Source organism: Dermacentor silvarum, chromosome 11 (genome assembly GCF_013339745.2).
Source record: "Dermacentor silvarum isolate Dsil-2018 chromosome 11, BIME_Dsil_1.4, whole genome shotgun sequence".
In the NCBI taxonomy this organism is placed as follows: domain Eukaryota; kingdom Metazoa; phylum Arthropoda; class Arachnida; order Ixodida; family Ixodidae; genus Dermacentor; species Dermacentor silvarum.
Genome location: NC_051164.1, coordinates 83,920,458 through 83,938,046, shown reverse-complemented (window position 1 = coordinate 83,938,046; position 17,589 = coordinate 83,920,458). Strand labels below are relative to the sequence as shown.

Genomic DNA, 17,589 nt, shown 5'->3' with positions numbered 1-17,589 from the left:
TCCGATTGCACCATGCAGGCAATTTTCGGCCCAGTTCTCCTTCGAAAAAAAAATTAAAATGACAGAACCCATCTCACGATGAATGGCGACGCTAATGCGATTAGCAATAGTGCAAGGTAGCGACACTTGCCACCGCAAAGACGTGTCATATATGGGGCGTGCATGCAGCCGGGCTTCTCTCTGGAGCTTTCCTGCATCTGGACACGCTACGTCAATCAGCGGCGCCGCCGCCAAGTCCGCTTGTGTAATATAACATTCAGACAAGTTTGTCTGATTAATATGACGCAGGTTTGATACCGCCCAGCACCGGAGATATTTTAAATATCTTTTGCCATGGTGCATACTAATTAAGTGGCACATAGTTACCCAAGTTGGCGTCAAAGAGGTTCATTGAAGAGAAGCAGATACCCAGCGGCACGTACCCATGGTGACACAAGTTGGCGCATAAGTGAGGTTCACTGAAGATCGAGAAGCAAATATCCCCGTGACTTGTACATTGCAACCAAAGTTGGCCTCAAAGCGATTCATTGAAGTGTGGCACACACCAAGTGGCCCAAATTTGTGTCTGGTTCATTGAAAAGTGGCACAGACCAAATGGCACGTAGCTGCAGTTCTTCAAGTTGGCATCAAAGAGGTTCATTGAACAGCAGCACACAGCCATCACATAACCAGTGAACCAAGTTGTTCCGACAGTTGGTTTCAAACCCTGTTCCATCAGCACAGCAGCCCGATGCACTACCCATCAGGCCATAGACTACCCACTCCCAGTAGCACGGGTCGGCGTGAAACGGGTTAACTGATGAGCCACACATATTCAGTGTCACATACCCGTGACACAAGTTGGCCCAACGACCATGGTTTCGAACCCTGTCACCTCATCACAGCAGCGCGATGCTCCCACGACTAGACCGTGGACTACCCAGTGACCCATGTTGGTAGGAAAAGTCAGACACGTTGCCAGTTAGACAGCCCCCGGAAAGCGCATGAGGTACCCCAATAATGCTAATCGCACTGAAAAAAGGCACTCGTTAGAATGGGGCAAATAGCGTAATCAGTCATTGTGAGCTACAGTTTTTCTTGAAAATGTTTCTAGGGCAAGCCGAAAATAGGTGTTTTCGATGGGAGATTACATATGTTCCGACACATTCACTGTCCCCCAAGCTCTGCCATGACAGAAGCTGCCACTAAAGGGGTCACTAAATGGGTCACCTTACAGGTTATACACGTGCGTGCTGACTGGTCAAGTTCAAATTATCTGGCAAATTTTAGGATCAAAATAACGAAAGTTTTGGCCCATAGAAATGCATGGGCGCCGGCCGTAACCTTCAGTTGAGATCGAATGAACCGAAAATCGAACTAACCGAAGTCTACTGCATTTGGGCACCTCTTCAGTGAAGACCACTAGAACTAAATTGCCTGCGCGACAAATAATTTAGGTGTCCCCCGACAGGTATAGTTTGTTGCTTTACAATTAACATACATAGTGGCGCCCTCACTGCTTTCCGCAGCCGCCACTAAGCCACAGTGCACATAGGCAGCGCTGGTCGACACCACAACAAAGACACAGAGCATGTCGTGAACCTCGATGCCATAAGGTCGATCAGATGTGTATTTCATCGGACAAGGTATACAGAAGAAAATTAGCAACTTTTTTCACTATAGTCGTGGACAACCCAAGAATTAGAAGGTTATATCTATGCTGTCCAATTCAAACACAATTTGTACAGATGGGCCAGCTAATTAGGTTCGCTTATTTACCTCATGTCAAGCAGTTTTGAGCCTTTAAAACGACCGTTTTCTTCGTACAGATTGGCCTTTGTGTCATTGGTTTCACGATGAAACTTGAATGTCTAGGGCATGTTTTATGATTGATCGTGATATCAGTGCCCAGCCGAAGGTAACATTTTAGCTTGAAACAACTAGCTTTTATTTTGCAATTAGCCTAGCATTTGCATTAGCAGAGCAATGTCATTAAGCTGTGAGCAAACTATGGCTGGCTCAGCTCTCTTTCAAAGGTGAAGGGAAGGTGCACTGCGTTTTTGTGTGTGGAGCTTGTTTGTAATTCTTAGGTTGTCACCGACTACAGGCATCTCTCGAGTTCTTATGTTTTCTTTTTACTGAACGTGGTATGGTGCGCAATCTTTACAATGACGTGACTTGCATAACGAAGGATTTTGGAGGTCCCAAGTGCTTCGATGCAAAGGAGTGTGATTGCACTTCATGTTAAATCACACAGTCCACATTACACACCTGCCCACATTTACACTGTCGCACCAGCATAGCAAAACCTCCCAGTGATACCTTATGGCAATATTAAATTCTGAAGATAAAGAAAAAAAGCTAAGTACAAAAGGCACTATGTACACACAACCAAGAATGATTGAATGGTCAGGGTGTAAGCCATTATTTTGACAATTAACACACACACACACACACACACACTGTTCTTTCTGGAGTTTTACGTGCCACCAAAACCAGTTCTGATTATGAGGCACGCCATAGTGGAGGGCTCCGGATTATTTTCGACCACCTGGGGTTCTTTAACGTGCACTACAACACAAGCACATGAGTGTTTTTGCATTTCGCCTCCATTGAAATGCAGCCGCCGCGGCCGGGATTCGATCCCGCGATTTCGTGCTCGGCAGCACAACGCCTTAGCTGACTGAGCTACCCCGGCGGGTCACACATACACTCTGAAAAGCTGGCACACTGAGCGACATGTGATGCAGTTGTTCACTCAGCATCATGGTTCTCCAAGCTGTATACTGGTTTTCTAGCTTGTTCTCACATTTTACAGGTGCGTTAGGTTTCCTAGATGCACAGTGAAATAGCAGTACCAAGTGCTGGTGGCACGTCTTTTTGCTGTGGAATCGTTCGAGTGCCTGCATTGAGCAAGTCGGTTCCGATGCTCACAGCAGGAGATTACTCCCACCCAGAGCAATGACTACCCTCTCCCTCCCTCTTGGATGTGAAAGACACGCGGTATTTACTTTGCAGTATGGTAGTCAACTTCAAATGTTGCTTAGGTGACCTACTTGTGACCAACTATGTATCTCGTGGTCACGCACCTAATGCTCATTCAGCATAGATTGCGGCACCTACAAAGTTATGAAAGCACTCATTTGCACAGAATGATAGTAATGGTAAATTATCTTTATTGATCACTCGGGAACAGCTGAGATACCGGTGTACAGGGCGGCATGCACAGTTCGATAAACACAGGCACATTGTGTAAGAGTCAATAGAGATTGTGACACAAAAGTCTCGACATATCACAGTGTAAAAGAAGGCACAGGTAAAGGCATTGACATATACGCACTTGTATTAAAAGCCCGAACATAAAGAGGGCAAAAAAACGTTGCTCACTCTATTGCAGCAAGTTCAACACTCAGCGGCCTGCAAAAGGACTGACTGCTGGTCTGGTTGGTTTTGAGTTCTAACTATCGTACTAAGCGCAAAGTGGTTCACACGCACAAACAAGAAACATGTCTTGGCCTGTTTCTTGCTTGTGTCTGTCTGCCACTTTGCACTAAGTACCATAGTCAAAATGCAACCTGTAGACGTGTAAATACAAGAAGTGTTCATATACATAAACAGGCACATTCACCTGGAGCCAATATATGTGCAGCTCTACATTTATGAGCCGGCAGTGTGAAATGGGTTGCATGCCTCCGTAAAAGCTAACTAATGTAATTTGTAGACAAGCACCCTAGCAAAAAAACATCAAGGTAAGAAAGTAATCTCTAGAGGTATCTGCATGTGACAGAAGTAATCTCTTTGAACGCATCTAGCATTCAAACTAAAACAGTGCAGGAGGCCCGTCGTAACAGTGTATCTAATTTAGGTGCCACAATAACTGTTGGTAACAGTTATATCGCCACTGACACACAGCAAATGACAAATAACAGAATAGACGTTACAAGCCTCATTGTTAAAAATGAAATTATGGGGGCTAACATCCAAGCATGACGCATGGTGTACGAGACACTGCAGAGCGGAGCTTCGGATTAATTTTAATCAGCTGTAGTTCTACTCCTAATGCATAACAAAAGTGACCTCCCCAAAACAATCGACTGAGAATACAGCACCTGGTGCCTTGATGCCTGTATTTCTCACCACTTTGCTGCCGTTCTTATTCTAGGCAAGTTTGAGTGTACAGGCTAGCTAAAGTGCAGTTCTTGCCATTATTCTGGCAAACTTGCACCACCAGGACAATTGGTATCGAGTGTTCAGGGCACTGTAAGATAATGTAAGAATTATTTTTAACACTCCTGCTATGAAACACCAAAATGTTGTCTCAAGCTAGTTGGTCGATATTCCTTTTTTTTTTAATCTTGAAGTGCAAGAGCACACACTATGACAAACTTTGGAATGTGAATTTCTCGGCTTTGACATAAATTCTTCATCAAAGGAATAGATACCTTCCTGTCAGTACAAGACAATCAGGTCAGATTATATGGTTTAATTTTTTTTAACATTGATTTGTCCTGTGGCATCAAAAATTTTGCAAAGCATAGTTGTAAAGCCCTGCTTCCAATATAAAGTTAAAGAGCAGAAAGAGGCCCATGAGTCAAGTTGAGCAAGTCTGGTGGCCCGCTGAGATGAACACCCACACAGTGCAGGCGACGTCAAAGGACAGATTAAAGGCCTGCGGCATGTACAATGTAGGTGGTGCAGGTATGCTTTTTCACAAACGATTTGCTGAATGGCAGATGGAATGGCATTCTCTCAACCCCTCCACTTCCCTTTTGTACCCAACCCTTCGTTCTCCCATAACATCATGTACACCTCTGTCACATGGTTTACACTAACTTATAATAAAGTGAAATGCTAAAAAAAAAAAGTGGTGCTAACCATAGTCAGATTCAATCAACGAAGAAGACAGCATTAAAATGAGGACAAAGAACAAAAACATTCATTTTGTCTAACGGATTCTTCATTTTGCCTTAATGCAATGTGCTCTATCATGTCCCATCGTTGGCAGGGATGCAGATCAAGTTAGTCCCAGTGAAGTACTGCATTGAACACAGGAGATGTGAAGGGAACACTGTTAGAAAGAACCACACTCGAGAAGCACTGTGGTTCTCACTGAATTGCAGAACCGTGCTTGTTCATAGTAAAAAACAACAGTAAGTTGTGAGCAATCACATAACTTCATTTGGAAGCTCACTCCATAACTGGCACGACAGTACAACATATGGGTACAATGTGATCATTTACTTGGTACAGTTACTAATTCGTACCTCCACCACATGCGAGGTGACCCTTTTATTACGGAACCGTTCTTCCAGAGAGAAGGCAACACACCCAATTGTGATATGAAAGTTGTTAACAGTGCTCACAATATTATTCGGCACTGAAAACTCCCAACTATGCTAACAGGACTGTAGATGTTAAACAGCGACCAGAAAAGAAAATGTATATACCTTGGATATATATAGTCGGTGACTCAAGGTTACTGAAGTTGGGCAACACATGGCGGACAAACTTATGGATATATATAGTATGCGACTCAAAATGACTGAAGCTTGACGACACATGGCGACAAGCTCGTAAACTTGGCCAGTGAAATGTATACTGGTCTGGCCATGCTGAAAAAAAGATTCCATTCTGGTGATAAAAGCAACAATAGTATGGAGCAGTTGATCTACTGAGAAATATAGACGAGCGTCATTACAATGTCACCCTGAACTAAGACTGAAGCTTGACGACACATGGCGACAAGCTCGTAAACTTGGCCAGTGAAATGTATACTGGTCTGGCCATGCTGAAAAAAGATTCCATTCTGTGATAAAAGCAACAATAGCATGGAGCAGTTGATCTACTGAGAAATATAGACGAGCGTCATTACAATGTCACCGACTGACATGAAGATAAACACGTTCATTATATCCAATATCCACTATTAGCATATATTCATTACACATTGGTATTGGTGAGAAACATTTCAAATTTACTTTGTTATATCCATGCTCGTTATATCGAGGACCAACTGTAAAAACATTTGGCCTCCTCCAACTTTACTACAAGGTTGCTACAATTCCTGCCAGTATGTGCAAGTCACAAGGAGGAATAGATGGAAAGACTGGGAGGTTGGCCAGTTGTCAGACCGGCTGGCTACCTTGAGCAGTCATGATGTTATAACAGCCCCGGCATCGTCTTGCACTTTGCCGGCAAATTCAACTTTGCAATGTTCACATCGCACGAAGCAAGCTTTTGCTTGAGATGTATATAAAATTAAATTCTGGAGTATTACGAAGCAAAAAGCACAATATTATTAAAAAGCACGCTCTACTGGGGCACTCCAGATGGATTTTTGACAACCTGGGGTTCTTTAACGTGCACGGAAATCCATATGCTCAAATGTTTTCGCATTTAGCCCCAATTGAAATGCGGCTGCCATGGCTTGTATCAAAGCGACGATCTCGAGCTCAGCAGCACAATTCCATGGCCACTGGGTTACTGCGGTAGGTCCGGCATGTGATAATAACAATACCACACACTTCTGTGCAAAGGTAATGGAAGGCAAAAGAGCAAAGCCACCAAAGAGCCTGGTTTCAACCCAGGCACTGCTTGGCAGCTTCACCAGTCACGGCACAACGGCACCTTGGAGATATCCTTGGAATTTGCATGTCCGTAACGAGAGCCTGCAAAAAGATGACCATTGATAAGAATTCAAGCTGCATGGGAGCAAGATATTCACAGCTAAGGATGGAACATGTAACTTGGATGCATGGCCTCCCCATAAAGCAGGCTGCACATGCTCTATGTATTGTGCTAAATATTTCTGGGTAAGAAGCAGTAATTAATACACATTGCATTGGTGAAGGCTTGCTTGCATCCATCAGGCTGAGGCGGAACGTAGGAAAGTGTTAGCTGGCATATTTATTTTTGTGTTTATGCTGTAGGAAGCTCTGTGACAGCAGAAACGGCACCTGTAATGATGCTGTCCCTATGGGTGACAAGATGGCAATATACAGCACACAACCACTTGAGAAACATGCTGTTGGTGACCCTGCCGCACAGCACCAACAACCAGTGACGATTTAAGAGGAAGCTTTAGCTTGGGGCCAACTCAAGTTTCCTTATATTCATATAGTACATGTAAATTGCAGAAATGCTTATATGAGGCGACCGCTGGACTGACTTAAATAATGTTTGTTGCATTTCACAGAGAAAGTTAAATTATAGCAACTCTGGGAAGCAGATAACTTGAAAAATAAAAACAATAGAAGCATGACGTTTACAAATTTGTAACTCTTAATCGGGAATGGATATGACAATTCTATAAACTGCATAAGCTGTAAATTATCACATCCAACTTGTCCTCTTTAGATACTTTAACACGTGCAGCTTACAGAACTGCAATATCTATCTTTATTGGAGTGTTACGGGATTTGTAAAATTTGTGGTTTGGTTTTTTTTGAAGCTTGTAGATTTTCGATAAATTCCGTAAAACATTCCAGGCCCTAAATCAAAACTCTGCTTCCTACAGTCACTAGAATATAACTTTCTTTCTCAAATACAATTAATTTCATTCAAGTTGGTCTGGAGGTTGTCTCATAAAGGCATTTCTGCGTTTTACATGTATTAAAATAGGCGGAATTGGGTCAGCCCCGAGGCTATAAAGCTTCTTCTTAAAGAGGAAGCTTCCTAAAGCTTCCTCTTTGTGTGAGTAGAAGTTTTGCATATACGTAATATGTGAGTAGAATTTTTGCAAAACCCTAGTAAACGATGTAAGAAAATCACATACTAGTGTATAAATTGATATATGATATTTGTCCATTTGGATGTTGTAATGGATGCAGTTTACAAAACTGCGATATCCGTTCTTTGTGCAAAGCTACGAACTTGAACTTGATCCTTCAATTTTTTTCGAACATACCAATTTTTGAAAATACCTCTAACAATAATGCATGACCAAAATTAAAAATCCGCTCACAACAGTCACTAAAATTTGACTTCCTCTCTCAAATGCAACAAATTTCATTAAAATCGGCACAGTGGTTATCTCAGAAAAGCGTTTCTGCGCTTTACATGTATTTGAATAGGCGGCATTGGAGACAGCCCTGAGCTAAAGCTTCCTCTTAAGGCCAACATTGAGCAAGAGTATGTCACGCTGCAAAATGTTTTGGCAATGCAGTGCAGCTAGTTCAAGGAGGAGCCTTGCACTTAGCCATAGTATCATTCTTGTTATCTTTAAGAGGTCCTTTATACTTCCAAAGCATGAATGGTGTTGGAGGCTTTTGCTCTCCAGCACTATTTTCTTATCCTGCCTCCCAACATGAGTTTCCTGCAATGAAATGTCTCCCTCATATTGTGACTGCGTCATAACAGTGAACATGTCCAAGCCTTTCATGCCAGTGCTTCAAACTGCCAAGCATACAAGGAAGAGAAGGAGTTATCGGTTCTCTGCATCAGGATTGCTTATCACAGGAGGTAATACAGAAAAGCACAGCAAAGGCAGCTTTGCTGGGAGGAGACACAGGAAGTGCTTGCAGCAGTAGTGTGTTACATAAAGCACTGGAGGACCACGCCATACGCGTTGTAGAGGTAGTAGTAATCAGTTGTTCTTTCAGACATAACGGAAGGCATGGCATGCACTGGGTTGGAGAAAATTGTAAATAGAGCAAAGATAACCTAAAGAAAACACTAGGAGTAGCTTCATGGCATGCTCAGCATTGACAACTTCGTCAGCTTTGTCACTCATTTTACATTGGGTAACATTGTTGGCCGTGGCAATACAAGGTATCGGGCGACACATGGTGAAAACATGGTGGTCATGTGTTGCGAAACATGCTTCAACCTGCGCAATGGTCCGAAGAGATAACATGCCCAAATTTTGCACTCGGCAAGCAGCTTCAGAGTCAGGGTTGCAGCAAAAATGCAGCTGCAATGCACAGGTAATATAGATCGACATATTAAATCACAAGTACACTGACTCATACTCGCTTCACACACATTTCACAAGCATGAGATAAGTGTCGGTGACTGACGGAGGGTGTTAGTGTACATAAGTAGTTAATATGCGAATGAGCGCCGGTAAGTGGGAGTGGACACAACTACAGTAAAACCTTGTTAACACGTACCCGCTTAATAAGTGATTCCGGTTTAAATATAATAGTCGCGATGAATCCCCTGCCCTGTCGCCATTAAACCTAATGTATTGACCGACATGCCAAGCAGTTAGTCCATAGTATTTACTTCATTTTTCAGCACATACAAGCGTGGAATTGACGAAATGTTGTGCGTGCAGACCATAAATAGCTACGTCATAGATAGTCACGTCAAAGCATGGTAACCATGACATGTTTCCTGCTCCCATGGCTTCTAGCACTTCCACGTTGTCTTCATGGATGAGGACGTGGATGATGGCCCTTCCGTATCTGACGCAGCTAGTGCGCTGATGATGATGACGCAGCTAGTGCGCTGATTAGTTCACAGAGAAGCGGGGCTTGATGGAGAGACTGGCTCACAGCCTCGCCGAGTTTTAGGATGCCATTGTTGCTGCAAGGCTGCCATGGCGGCAAGTGAAAATCAAGATTTTTGTAGCGAAAGCTACATTGGCCACATTCTCGCCGTTTCGCTGTGGCCAGTGGCCGCACCGTGAGCTGAGCCGTTGCCTAGCAACCGCCGCAGATGGCAGCGTTTCTTTCTCTACAGTCTGACCACCCCGTGGCGTCTTACCAGTGTCTGACCACGCTGCATGCGGCGTCTGACAGGCGTCTTTCGCCCGGCGAACTGCTTCACTGGAGAGGGTCCGGAATGCCAAGCGCGCGAAGCTAGCGTCGGAGACTGAGGAAGAGCTTGCCGTTCGGCTCGCAAAACACTTGGACTTGTTGGCTTATAATTTATACCTGGCTTATATCGATGAGTGTATACCTAAGTATAATAACAGCTAAATCAAAAGCTAACCAAGTGAAACCAAGACTTAATCAGGCTAAACCATGCTTTCGCTTTGCATATCCTGGGTTAGCTGAGTGGGTGTGAGTAAGAATGTGAGCGAGAACTGACAAGTGTGAGTGCACGATTGGGAGAACAAAGCCTGCGAAAACATTGGTGCGTGAGTGTGAGGGAGTCTCCCCTTATAATTGCAATGTTTCAATGCATGTCTGATCACCATTCACAGCTGTTCTCATCTACAAGTCCTCGAAATGGGTTCTAGAGAGGGCAGTTTGGTTGGAATAAGGTGGCTCACGTGGTACAGGCTGCGATGGCAGTGGTGCAGCAGACAGCTGTGCCGGAGGTGCCATGGTATTACTCGTCCACACCCACAGGGTGTGGCGCATTTGTTTGCAGGTAGTAAGTCTGTTGTGGATAGACAATGACTGGAGTTGGAGCTGCTCCTGGGACCACAGTATATACTTGTGGTGAAGTGACCAGAGCTGGAGTTGCCCCTGGTAATGGAGCATATACTCCCTGAGTAGTTGCCCCCGATGTCACTGGAGGTCCAGCCGGTAGCAGTGGTGATAGAGTGCGAGGTCTTTGTGGCTGCATTATCGAAAAGATGGCAGATTCATCAATGTTTCATAGTATGAGAGCTTTAGCCTAGCATTACCACTACCAGCAGCCATGACTACGCATGCATGGAGTTTACTGGGCATCGGCAAGTTTAGCGGGACAGCTTCCGTCAATTACCGCGGTTGCATAACGACATGAACTTGCCCAGGCTGTCCGCTGCAATCCTAATTTGTTCATGTTACTTGCTCTTCATTGCAATCGCAAGAAATAAATTGTGAAATCAGCCATTGCTTGGTTTCATTTCACAAAGCTTTAGAAATGATTAGTTATTATTGAGATCGGTTGTTTGTTTTGATGCTGTTGGCCCTAAAAAGAAGGCACGAAGGTGGGAAAGTGTGCTAATTTCAGTTATACATCGAGGCAGCGCCCAGTATGCCCAATGTATACGTTTAGCAAGACAGAGGAATGCATTAAACTACACTGCATCTACTATTGACAAAGTAATCGTAGTGATTAGTGCACTTGCACCACGACTCCTGCCAAAACAAGCAGTCTTCCTTCTTGTTTTCTTGTCAATTACGGGACACAGCTGCTGTACTTTGATAATGAAGAAAAAGTATGAATAAAATTACTGGCTACCTTTTTCTGACCAAGTGTGAGAAACGCATGCATATATGGGATGACCACAAAGTCATGCCGCCTTTCCTTCACATTACAAATACAGTCAAACCCAGATATATCGAACCCACATATTACAAATTATTGTGTATATAGAACAGCTGTAAGATCCCCTTAAAATTTTTTAAATAAAATTTTTATCTAAAATATCGAATTACCTGTATATTGAACTTTTCTGTGATCCCCTTCAGATTCGATATATCCGGGTTCGACTGTAGAACCAATACACTTAATCGTAGTGAGCACCTTTTAAGCCACGAAAACCACTACTTCGCTTGGAAATCTAGCCACCTGTGGTCTATCAATTAGGCATGCAAGAACATAACTATAATAAAAAGAACTACTTTTAAGAAGCCTTCAGTCTCACTTCAAAAAGTGTCCCGTGCACGCATGCAGAGAATGCATCGTTGCACTACTTACAAACCACTCGGGGTGTCGTCGATGGCAGATGCAGGATGTGATGAAACAGGCCAGTATAATCATCGCCATGATGGAGAAACCAATGATCACTTCAATAGGCACGCTTAGTGGGGTGTGTTCCAGGGGCGGGGTATGTATCCGGTGCATCTCATGAACTGTAAGTATATTTTAGAGGCTATTTCACACAATGCGCAGAGATATTCTGGGAACTGTGATGACCAGAGAACAAAGATCACAGTTTCGCCTGAAAGGCGAAACATCGATTGTGATAGCAAATTAGTTGACAGCTATACGAAGTAAGGATAGTAGTTTTATCGGCCGTGTAAACTTGGAAAGATTCGCTTACTAACTAAATGAACAAGCATATGGTGTCATCGCGCACAGGCAAACATGAATGCATCACAATCGATTACACCGGACACTCGCTGTCAAAACGCTGGCATGAGAAAGCGCGGCAGCAGCAGCAAGCAAAGTGACCCTCGTCTATCGCTTCAACGCAAACTGAGCGGCGAGAGCACAGCACACACAAAGGTATGAGCCGTCTGCAGATCGCTTTCAAGATAGGGCGCACGCGACCGCAAAGTATGCAGTTGCTGGCGGAGTAGAAGCTGCTGCCTCCCGTCCACGCTACTTCCCTGCTTTCCACCCTTTCGCATGCTAGACTGAGCCGCAATCGTCAGTTCCCCTTGCGCTCGGCCGCGAAATACGCAGTTGCTGCCGGAGCATAACTCCACCCCCTCCCTCCCATCCCCCCACGGCCTTTCGCGCAACGGAAGATGGTGCGTTTGCTCTCCGCTTTCCTCCCTCGCGCGCCCCGGATCGTCGGCTCCCCTCGCGTGCTTTCATTTGCACATAAAGCATGCGGCGTGCGGCGACGGTTTTGTCGCCCTTGGACTTCGTACGGAACATCAGGGCGATGGCGACAGCAAAAATGCGACTGGAGTGTCCATATAGTTGCTATCGCAATAAAAAAAAATTGCAGATGAAGTAGCTTGCTTAGTTGTATCACCCGAACCGCTTGACAGTAAGCAATATAAAACAGCGGAGTTGTGTACACTATTTGTGGTACAACACTGCTGCAATATACAGAAATTAGCCCTTTATTGACCCTTTATTAGTGTGTTGCCTACGGGCAACACACCAGAAATTTTTTTCTTGCAGAGTTTCAGTATTGAGTATGAAGTTCGTCTAAATGTCTTTTGCCAACACTGAATGACACGCAGCAAGCGCTATTTGTTATATTAGAGCAGGAACACTGGATGAGGAAGAAGTTTGGCACGCGGCTTAGTCTCTTGAAAGCAATGTCGGAGGAGACAGGCCGATGCAAGATATCCACCTGCAGTGGTGTCACACATGTGATGTAAAGTAAATGAAATGTGCACCTATGGTTCACATATGGTGAGAGCTGTCTACAGAAATTGAAAACGAAGCCTTAGGTAGCTTTAGGTGAAGCCCACTTCCAGTTTCCATGCCTGCGGTTTTCCCCCTAATTGCTGAAAAAATTTCCGCAAAATATTTTTCTTTTTGTTGATTATGCTTATTCTTGGTGTGTTTTGCACAATTAGATAGAAAATAAACATTTTTTTCCGAGTATTTATATGACTCGCCCTTAAAGGGTTAGTTGCTGCTAATGAGCATACATAACTAATCACTGGGCAAAAAGTCATAATCATGGTAATGTTGTAATACAGTAAAACCTCTTATAACAAAATTGAAGAGGGAGGCATAATTGCTTTGGTATATTGATTACTTTGTTATATCCATTATTGCATGTATGCACCATGAACCTTAATTAATGTTCAGTGTTTAGCTACTCCCATGACTCAAAGAACAGTGCTCTGCAAAAACAACACAGATGCAGTTGCACTCGCCATAAACAGAAATACATACACATTGTATGAAGTGAATGAAAGTGTATGAAAGTCAATGAAGTGAATATGAAATGCTTATCACCGATATGAGAAAGTAACAAATATATACTTATGACAAATATAGAATATAATGAAGGTATTTTCTTCTCGGATGCAGCCTAAAACTGTATTTTGCATCTCAAAACATGCACTTGCGTTTTTTTAGTTACAAGTTTGTGTGAGCATTCACAATGTTCCTGGAATAGTTAAGCAAAAGAGAAAGGGTACGAAAAGAATTGTCACTTCTGCAATAACACGAGATTCAAAATAACCTGAACACTGCACCTCTGGAACGATATCATATGTCAAACTCAGAATTAGTAGCAGATGTACCAATACATGAATGACTAAATTAAATTCTGGGTTTTTATGTGCCAACATGACGAACTGATTGTGAGGCATGTCATGTGAGTGACTCCGGATTAATTTTGATTACCTGGGATTCTTTAACATGCACCTAAATTTAGGAACACCAGTGTTTTTGCATTTCAGCCCCATTGACATCACATCTTTGTTATGTCATGCTCTGAAGCTTGTTTATACCAAAGCATCAAACATGGGAACCATCACTTGCCTAGATGAACCATACAAAAAGTTCAACACAAGAGCATGCTCATTTTGCATCAAATTAAGTGGCATGGTACTACAGCATGACAAGGTTAGAAACAAAATGGCTAGGAACTTACATTTTTTAGCATCAAATTCATCATCAAAAGTGTAGGCCAGATTGAGGAGAAAACTGAAGCAGACACATTCCACGAAAAACTTGATGAAAGGATCCATGCTGGGTTGAAAGTGACAAAAGCTGCTTCAGGCCGGCCTGCATATCACAAGAAAGCAACTGCTCTGTGAAAGCAACTGTGAAAGCAACTACAAGCAACTGCTTGTAGTTCAGTCATTAATCTTCTTAATCATCAGGGCAGCAACAGTCAAAGCAGTGTTTCAACATGGCGTTGCCTTGCTTGGTGCATCCACATTGTGTTACTCAATGCTCAATAACCACACTGTTGTCTTGGTTACACTACACTGCACTTTCTGGGTATGATAACAGTCGTTATCATTCAGCATAAAAAGATGTGCCAATGCCAGCCGATGCCAAGCCAGAAATATGTCAGAGATACAATCGGCATGGTTACTGCTAAACAAAATGCATGAATGCCATTCACGGAATAAATTGCAAGTGTGTTTATGAGGGAGCCCTACAAAGTTCATGTCATCACTCCATGACATGTCAAGAACAGGAACATAATGGAATGCAATTTAGGTGGACATTTGTTTGTCCAGAAATCACCTGCATGCTGCAAATGTAGAACAGTTTGCACAGCAGTGACTCTAGCTACGAGTAATACTATCTGAAACCAGACACTGCTGTTCATGCACGCACTGATGCCATTACGACATAGCCAAATTCAAAGTTAGCTGCTGTCAAAGAAGCAAATGTAATAAGTGACTCAATGCAAAGTCCCTGTGACAGAGTATCAAATTTTCTTATGCTCCAATATGTCTCTCTTGAAAGAATTATTTCATTTTAGGCGATTTCCAGGGAGAATGCAATCAGTAAGACACAAATAAAAATGTGGTAGATCATACAGAACCAGGATTCAAGAGATTTTTGCACCCAGCAGAAACCGAATGCAACAGAAAGCAACACAGCCGTGCCAAAAAAATCGCATAATTTTTCAGGTTTCTTGTGTCGCACTCAATATTTCACTCTGAGATTTGACATAAAAGGCATGCGCTGTCGATGTTTTGTTTCATGACATTTGTTTGTGGGCTGTCATTCTCAAAATTCCGAGCAATAACTTTGTCAAGAATGGAAGACAAGGTATGAGCAACTGTAGTGATAGAATGGTGTGGCAATATAACCCGCATTTACCGCAGGTCATATAGCAAAGCGTGGAGCATACATATACCTAAATATAAATTTTCTCTAACTGACAACGCCGCCAACGCCGACACCGGATTTTCTGCGACATGGGACCCTTAATGCTATCGCGTTCAAAATAAGCACTGCCAGTGGTCACGTGTCATTGAGGCAGTTGAGTTTCTCCAGCAGGTGGAGACCATCATGAGTGAGAAAACCCTCAAAAGCTGCTGATGGCCACTGCTGGGCTGCTTTAGTTGGTAGAGCCAACACTCCACATTAGCACTACTCCTAAGTAACGAATTTCTCCCGCAGGGCAGGCGCAACCCGAGAGTGGCTGGTTATGAAATTGTATAGTCGCATCACTCTCCATGCAGTGTCCCAATTCCCAATATTTAAACTTGTTTCAGTGCTGTGGATGAGGGAATCATCGAGAGGAAGCCATACAATGCTAAACATTTGCAAACCTGAGCATGTAGTCATCAAAGCCCAATTCAGACAAATATTCGGGCTGGATAAGATTTCATTCAACAGAATTTCAGGAAGCACCAGCAAAGGGTGCAACGTATGCATCGGATATACATATATTTCATTTCATTTATTTTACTCTCAGGGCCAATTGGCATTACAGAGGGGAGTGGGTTGTTATACAGAAAAATAGTTGAAAAAAAAAAAAAAAGAACAGTCAGTATAGAGTTAATTCATACAAATGAAACTCGTAATTATACAATGCACACAGAAATAAGTGAACAAAAAAAAGTAATCAGTACAGTTCGTACAAATAAAGGTCGCAGTTATACAATGTTAGCTAATGCATCATGGAACATGTGATTATCGTTAATACTAACAATGTCAACGGGAAGTTGACATTGTTAGTATTAACGAACTATTAACGAACATTGAACTATATTGTCCGAAAACGCGCTCAAATACCTCGCACACCCGCGGTTGCCATACGTCTCGTCTTCATAATCTATGACTGCATAATTTCTGTATTGACTAACTATACAGCTGCGGAGCGTCGGAGTAAAGGCGTTAAAGGAACCGCGCGTACAAAGAAACGACAGTATGGTGTTATGTCATGGGTTTTGAGTCGACAATCAATCAACCTGTTGCGTAGTTCAGCAGTTCTGTTTTCCCTATTCACATTTCGGAACACGATTGACTATCACTGGAGCACGTCCGCTGAAGTATAGTCATGCGTTCAAGCGTAGATAATATTATAAAAATAAATTAGACAGCGCGCAGGTAGTGCCGGGGTTAGAGGGAAACAATCGTAAATACCCATCGACCAGAAAATATAATATCACGTGGTTATTAATTCAGTTTTTAACCTGCTCCTGTGTCAGGGACACTTTTGGGCGATCGCGAAAAGTAGCTGACTCAACGACTGCAACCGGATTCCGGCTGTGTTGTGGTAGCTGAATATCGCTTACTTCGAAGGATATCGCAAAGCATCATAGCGACACGACGTGGATATTCCACCTCAAAGTGAGCAGTGTTTTGTTATTACCTTTGGTTTGCTCCAGCGTTTAATAACGGCGAAATGTGACTGGCGGACCACACGTAACACACCACCACAGACACTACTGCTGCACCCTACGCACCAAAGGACAGTGAGCTAAAGGAGCACGCAGCTTACACAAACACGCGGCAATAACAAGCAAATGAGATGCATAGACGTCACGTGTTGGTTCCGCACTAGTCACGTGCAAACAAGTTTTAACCACGACCGACGCTGGCGCAAACGGCGCGTAAACAAGCGCGAGTCAACAACCGGTCTTGTCTGGCCTCAAACCTGCCGACATTTCCCTAGGATAACCATTCAGAAATCCCCAGCTTGGTATATTCCCTGCCGGCCATGGAGGAAGGAAAAAAGAATTTACCTCTTTTCTTTTCTTTTTTTTTTTGAAAGAATAGCGCAGTGTCGGCAGTTTACAGGTCGACCTAAGCCGACAGCTAACGAAGAAGAAAGTTTGCCAAGCAAGCGTTTACCAAGTGGGTTCCAAAGTCTCTAATCTAGGGATATCTTTGACTTGAATCGTTTACTCGAACGGAGAAGCGGGCTCGACGAATGTAACGACTGCATGGCGACTTCCTCCAGAGAGAGATATATAAGAAAAAAAAAAAAAAAGTAGTGATGCTGTAATGCATTAGAATTGAGTTTCCCTATGTCATTCAATGCACACTAATTCCCCCTTTATCAGCTACCCGTAAAACCTACGTCATCCTGTCTCCATGCTTAACTTTCTCACG

At 43.2% G+C, this 17,589-nt stretch overlaps 1 protein-coding gene and 1 long non-coding RNA gene across 3 annotated transcripts in view; one reads left to right on the top strand and one right to left on the bottom strand.

Annotated features, from left to right (window-relative positions):
• The window catches only part of LOC119432944 (prolyl 3-hydroxylase 2), a 207,485-nt gene that overhangs the window by 64,482 nt on the left and 125,414 nt on the right, over nt 1-17,589 (top strand). The window lies entirely within an intron of this gene.
• LOC119432416 (uncharacterized) lies at nt 5,700-17,114 on the bottom strand. The gene is made up of 5 exons (XR_005188173.2): nt 16,847-17,114; nt 14,156-14,289; nt 11,560-11,714; nt 10,199-10,491; nt 5,700-6,647 (listed from the first exon to the last, which is right to left on the bottom strand). It is a non-coding gene; the product is annotated as an uncharacterized LOC119432416 (long non-coding RNA).